Source organism: Ipomoea nil, unplaced genomic scaffold (assembly GCF_001879475.1).
Source record: "Ipomoea nil cultivar Tokyo-kokei standard unplaced genomic scaffold, Asagao_1.1 scaffold2818, whole genome shotgun sequence".
NCBI lineage: Eukaryota > Viridiplantae > Streptophyta > Magnoliopsida > Solanales > Convolvulaceae > Ipomoea > Ipomoea nil.
The window spans coordinates 2,807,375-2,814,710 of record NW_017619246.1 but is presented as its reverse complement, the minus strand read 5'-3'; the positions used below and the strand labels follow the sequence as shown (position 1 = coordinate 2,814,710).

The 7,336-nt window shown below is 40.2% G+C and overlaps 1 pseudogene; it reads right to left on the bottom strand.

Moving 5' to 3' along the window:
- Positions 1-292: 292 nt before the first annotated feature.
- On the bottom strand, positions 293-4,797 carry LOC109158454 (annotated as a pseudogene).
- Between the last annotated feature and the right edge of the window lie 2,539 nt (positions 4,798-7,336).

The following is a 7,336-nucleotide window of genomic DNA, read 5'->3' as shown; positions in this document are numbered from 1 at the left end:
TTCAAACATAGCACTAAAGTCTAACTAAAAACAAATAACTAGACTACTTATTATAAAAGAAATAATATGCTACTCATTATTTGAATACTAATGGATAGTCCAATAAATTTATTTACTATCCATGTAATCAGCATAGCCCAATTCAATTAATTTCCCTCCAACTGGACCCCAATTAGATTAACCGGCCGCTCCTTGTCATCATCAAATTGATCCATATCCCATTGAGCGCTAATTAGCCCTCCAACGGCATCTTGTAATTGTTTAGCCTTTGCCCTTGTTATTGGACCATCTACTAGGACTCGTAATGGATCATCGTTGTCCTCAACATCTCCCCCCTCCTTTGAAGGATTCGTCCACGAATCTGCCTTGTTTGAAAAGGCCCATCTCCTCGTGGCATCAGCTTGCTCTGCCTTTGAACTGGAAACCGATTCTTCCTCAAATGCACCCAAACCCAATCTCCAGGGTTGAACACAACCTTCCGACGTCCTTTGTTGACTCGTCGAGCCACTTGTTCATTCCGTCTTGCTATATTTTGGCTCACTTTCGCATGGATGTCTTTCACCCATTTTGCCTTCCTTGCGGCATCCATGTTTTCAAAATCAGAAACAGAAAGAGGTGTTAAGTCTAATGGAGTAATAGGATTAAATCCTTAAACAATCTCAAAAGGCGAAAATTCAGTAGCGCAATGGATATGCCTATTATATGCAAACTCAACATGTGGAATATGACTTTCCCAAGACTTAAGATTTTTCTTCACAAAAACTCTAAGCAAAGTGACTAAAGTACGATTCACTACTTCAGTTTGCCCATCCGTTTGTGGATGACACGTAGTAGAAAAAAGTAGCTTAGTGCCCAATTTACCCCATAGAGTCTTCCAAAAATAACTTAAAAATTTTACATCCCTGTCGGACACAATAGACTTAGGCATTCCATGAAGCCTAACAATCTCCCTGAAAAACAAATTGGCGACATTACTAGCATCGTCAGTCTTATGGCATGGAATAAAATGCGCCATTTTTGAGAACTTGTCAACAACAACAACAAAAATGGAGTCATGTCCCCGAACAGTTCTCGGCAATCCTAACACAAAATCCATTGACAGATCTTCCCATGGATGAGAGGCTACAGGCAAAGGAGTATACAACCCATGAGGTTGTACCTTGGACTTAGCCTGTTTGCAGGTAACACAACTATCACAGACTCTATGCACGTCACGTTTCATTTTGGGCCAATAAAAATGGTCCTTCAATATCTCGAGAGTTTTCAAGACCCCAAAATGACCCATGAGTCCACCACCATGAGCTTCTTTAAGAAGCAGCTGTCTCATGGAACACGAAGGAATACATAACCTGCCTTTCCTGAACAGAAAACCGTCATTCAAAGAGTACTCACCAAATTTTCCCTCTAAACATGCATTAAAACTTGCTCCAAAATCAATGTCAGAGTTATAAAGTTCTTTCAAATGCTTAAAGCCTAAAACCCTAGCATGTAGAGACGTGATAAAGCACATCTCCTAGACAAAGCATCAGCAACAACATTATCCTTCCCATGTTTATATTTTATGGAATATGCAAAAGACTCAATAAATTCAACCCATTTCGCGTGTCGCTTATTAAGTTTACCCTGACCTCTTAGATACTTCAATGATTCATGGTCAGTATGTATAACAAACTCTTTTGGACGCAAGTAATGCTCCCAATGCTCTAAAGCACGCACTAAAGCAAAGAACTCTTTGTTATAAGTAGGATAATTTAGGGAAGCCCCACTTAACTTCTCGCTAAAGTATGCTACGGGCTTACCCCCCTGCATTAGTACAGCCCCTATTCCTACTGCGGAAGCATCACAATCTATCTCAAAAACAGCATCAAAATTAGGCAAAGCAAGAATAGGTGCCTTACACAATCGTTCTTTTAACTCATTAAAGGCATTCTCTTGCTTTTCACCCCACTCAAAGCCAACGTTCTTTTTAATCACCTCAGTTAGCGGTGCAACAATTGAGCTAAAATCTTTCACAAAATGGCGATAAAAGCTCGCTAATCCGTGAAAGCTTCTTACCTCGCTAACCGTTTTCGGTGTAGGCCATTGCTGGACAGCCTCAATTTTAGCACTATCAGCCTCAATCCCGTTGGCATTGACAATATAGCCAAGGAAATGTACCGACGAAGTGCAAAACTCACATTTTTTTAGATTAGCATACAGTTTATATTTCCTCAAAGAAGAAAACACTTCCCTAAGATGTCTAACATGCTCATTAAGATTCTTGCTATAAATAAGTATGTCATCAAAATAAACAACAACACTTTTCCCAATGAAATCTCGTTAAACTTCGTTCATGAGTCTCATAAAGGTACTAGGTGCGTTAGTCAGGCCGAACGGCATAACAAGCCATTCATATAGACCCTGTTTAGTCTTGAAGGCTGTTTTCCATTCGTCCCCTTCCTTAATTCTTATTTGATGATACCCAGAACGCAAATCAATCTTAGAAAAATAACAAGCACCAAATAATTCATCAAGCATGTCATCTAAACGGGGTATAGGGAAACGATATTTGACAGTTATTTTGTTAATTGCGCGACAATCAACGCACATTCGCCATGACCCATCTTTTTTGGGTACTAGCAAAACAGGAACGGCACACGGGCTTAGGCTTTCCCGGATTTGCCCTTTGGCCAAGAGTTCATTAACTTGCTTTTGGATTTCCTTAGTCTCCTCCGGGTTACATCGGTAGGCAGGCCTATTCGGTAATGGCATTCCCGGCACCAAGTCAATTTGGTGTTCAATCCCCCTCAACGGTGGTAAACCGGCAGGAAGTTCCTCCGGACAAACATCTTTGAATTCCTGCATTAAAGAAGTCATTGCCTCGGGCAAATGACTAGGATTAGTAGTACCCTCGTTGGGTCCTTTATACAACAAAAGAAAAACTTGCCTCCCCGCTCTTATTGCTTTTTCAATATCTCTCTTTTTTCCAATGAAATTTTTCTTTGTTTTTTCTTTGTCCTCGCTTTTATTTTTCTCTCTTTTCCTTCCACTCTCTTTTTCAACAGTCTGTTCACTATTTTTTTCCATTCTTTTCTCATTTTTCTCTCTTTCCCTCATTTTCTGAAGGTCATCGTGAATTTGTCGCGGAGTCATTGGGGTTAAGGTGATCTTCTTGCCTCGGTGCTCGAACATGTACTTGTTATAATAACCATCATGGAACACCTTCATATCAAACTGCCACGGCCTCCCTAGAAGAATGTGAGCAGCGTCCATGGGCACTATGTCACAAAGGATCTCATCTTCATAATGTCCCAACTTGATCAGAATCAAAACTTGTTGATTCACCTTGATATCCCCCGCCTTGTTTAACCACTGCAATGCATATGGTGTAGGATGGATTTGTGTGCTCAAGCCTAGCTTCTCCACCATTTTGGTACTAGCAACATTAGTACAGCTCCCGCCATCAATTATTAAACTACATACCTTCCCATGAACAAAACACCTTGAGTGAAAGATGTTTTCACGTTGACTTTCATCCCCAGTGGCTTGGATGTTGAGCATGCGCCTTACCATCAAGGCATCTCCCTCAACTGGTCCCTCCAAAACTTCTTCATTATCAGTTTCAAGTAGTTCCTCCTCACGTGAATCAGATTCCTCTTCGGTCTCCTCCTTGGAATCACTTTGCTCGGAATCAGTAACAATCCTCCCTTTCTTGATTGTCATATTTACCTTGTTTGGACAAACTTTTGCAATATGGCCTCTTCCTTGACATTTGAAACACTTGATGTTACGTGGCCTAGAGTTTCCTTCGGCAAAGTCCTTACCTTTTTGGTCTCTAGACTCCTTGGGTTTACCATTGTCATTCCTTGACTGGAATCTCTCCTTGGAACCCTCCTTACTCTTCCAAGAGGAAGAACTCATGTGGAACCGGTTTTTCTTTCTTTGCAAAGACTGCTCCACCTTCATGGCTATTTGTACTAGCTCATCATACTCCACATAATGTTGCCTATCAACTTCTTCTCGAATTTCTGCATTCAAGCCTCTAAGGAACCGGGCCATGGACCTCTCGGTCTTTTCATCTACGTTAAGCCTGATCATGAGCTTCTCCATCTCTTGATTGTAGTCAGCAACACTTCTAGCACCCTGCAAAAGATATTCAAGTCGCTGATACATTTCACGTTGGTACCAACTTGGTACAAATCGCCTCCTCATTAAAATTCTCAACTCCCTCCAAGACTCTATAGGATCCTCTCCATACTTCCTTCTCTCAGCTATAATCTTATCCCACCAGCTAGAAGCATAGTCTGTAAACTCTAGGACTACCAGTCTTAACTTCTTCCTCTCTGAATACCTATGACATTCAAATGACCTCACCACCCTACTTTCCCAATCTAGATAAGCTTCCGGGTCATTTTTCCCTTGAAACTTAGGGATCATTGGCCGAACATCCCTCATGTCATCATCCACTTCTTCCCACCGATTTCTACCCCTTCTGTTTCTTTCCCTTCTAAATTCTCTATTCTCATCTATTTCTTCACTCTCCTCTCCACTACTATTACTCATTTGTTCCCTTTCATTTTGTCTTCTATTTCTCTCCCTTTCTCTGTTCTGTTCCCTAAATTGCACCCCATTTCTCCCTCTATTTTCATCTTCTATCCTTTCCCCCCTCTGGTTTCTCTCCATCTCAACCATTCTACCATCCATCTCCTCAAAACTTCTATTTAACCTGTCAAATTCTCCCCTCATCGCGTCCACCATGAACCTAACATCTGGATTTTGGGTTTCCCTTCGCTCGCTAGTCTCCCCACCCTCCGCCATTAAAATAGCAAAACTAAAATATGTATATATATAATATAAATAAGGCCCTTACTTCACTCCCTCACACACTCTCAGTTTTAGGGTGAGTCACTCTTCTTTTACCGCTCGTGTATTAAAATAAAACACTCTAATGGTCTCACAAAAACACACAAATAGCAAAGAACAAGACCCTTTTCTACGAGTTCTTGACGGACTTTCCAACAATCTAAGGAATACTTCTTCCACAAGGCGTGGGTGATAGGATAAAAGGTTATTGGGTGTTTGGCTTGAAAGAAAATTGATACAACACTCAAACTAATAACAAATAAGTGAACAAGCTTATCAGCATACAGAATGGTATATTTATTGTTTTGATTTTTTTTTGAATGCAAAAATAAAGGCTAAAATAGATTTAGCACAAATGAAACACACCAAAAAAGAAACAGTTTGGCAGAAAGTTACAGAATCTGGGTGTAACTTCACAGAATTTCTGGGAACAATTGACAAATTGTTTTGGACTGAAATTTTCACGTTTTCAAGTACTATGAGTGTACTACTTTCACAAAAAAATTCAAAACAAAATACGATACATAAGTATTTTTTTGGAATTTTTCAATCTAACTGCGCAAATCTGGGAAATTTTCGGCAGTGAGTATTGATCAATCAATTGGGGCTATATGGCAAGGAATTAGTTGATGAAATTTAATTTAGAGATAGTAGACTCATTAAGGATCACGGAAAAATTATGCACTTTGCTTTTGGGACTAGTTTTGGTAGCTAAAAAGATAACACAAAAGGAAGAAAACTGGCAGCAATTGAATAGAGGATAGACGGTAAGAAAATATATAAATTAGGTTGTGATTTGTAACCTCTAAGACGTGAATAAGCCAACCTGGCTCTGATACCAAAAATGATGTGATCCTCGGGCTGGAGACGAAGTTTGGAAACCTTGCGTTCTCGTTTGGTCCTCGGGCTTTTCACGTCTCTAGTAGAACGGAGCTGGCATTGTCTCGGTTGGTTTGTGATGTGGTTCTGTTAGACGGATTTGGGTTGTGTTGCAGGAAGGGTTATGGTGTTTTCTAAGATTGGGATTCTCCCACACCTGGTTTGAAGGTGATACGAAGAAAGAGACGCCACAAGGAAGAAAACAGTCCTTGATAAGTCGGGAAGTCTTGAAGAACTCAAGAACAAGGCAAGGCACAAGTAGTGCTCTTGTTTGCTATTTCTCAAAATCTGATGTGTCCTTTACAAAGAGATTAGGAGTGTTATATATAGCTCCCTAGCATGCCTCTTGCCTAAAGAATAGGACATGGATAGTTTGAACTCAAACATAGCACTAAAGTCTAACTAAAAACAAATAACTAGACTACTTATTATAAAAGAAATAATATGCTACTCATTATTTGAATACTAATGGATAGTCCAATAAATTTATTTACTATCCATGTAATCAGCATAGCCCAATTCAATTAATTTCCCTCCAACTGGACCCCAATTAGATTAACCGGCCGCTCCTTGTCATCATCAAATTGATCCATATCCCATTGAGCGCTAATTAGCCCTCCAACGGCATCTTGTAATTGTTTAGCCTTTGCCCTTGTTATTGGACCATCTACTAGGACTCGTAATGGATCATCGTTGTCCTCAACACCCCTCTTAGATTCTATTTGTCTCTATCTGTTGATATTGGTCTTGCATATCTTTCTGCCATACTTCCTTCTTTGGTTTCCTTTTTCTTTCAAATCTTATTTAGTTTCTTTGCTCGTATTGTCCTTTTTCTTTGCTTCTTGCTCTCAATTTTATTACCTACCTCACGATACACCCTTACTCTCAAAGGCTTGTGAAGTCTTCCAAGGTACGTTTTCTTGAACTTTGAGGTTGAATCCATATCAACTTGAGTACCGGACTAGAATTTTCCTTTTTGGAAAAAGGCTGGTGAGAGTATCTGCCACCTTGAGCGATACACGAGTGGAGTGTGTGTTTGTAAGAGTGTGTAGTGCACCCCCCAGAGCTATATAATCCACCTCTTACCTGCGAGCTGAGAATAGTGAGGGAGCGAGCCAACTTTTTGGTTTCACTAACGTGTCTACTCACACATCTTTTTGTTTAGAATTTTTTTTTTCCTCTACAGATGGATGAACAAGTTCCAAACCCACCCCAGACATTGGAAGAAAAAATAGATGTTCTAACCTTCGCCATGGACGGGTTACTCACACGAATGACTAATCTGGAGCAACGCTCACAGCAAGTGCAACCACCACACAATGATGAGCGACACCTGCCACCAGCAGGGAGAGTGGATCCTAGATGTCAAAGGATCCAACAGCCTAATGAGGAGTTAGGAAACATTAAACTTGAAATTCCTAACTTCTCTGGTGAGAAGGGACCAACAGAGTATATAGAATGGGAGAATGCTGTTGAAACACTTTTTGATTTAAAGCACTATTCTGATGTTACAAAAATTAGGCTAGTTGCTACATCTTTAAGGGGTATGCAGTATCTTGGTGGAGAAAAAGAAATAGGGAGAGAGTTGCTGATTTTATTCCCTATGAATCTTGGG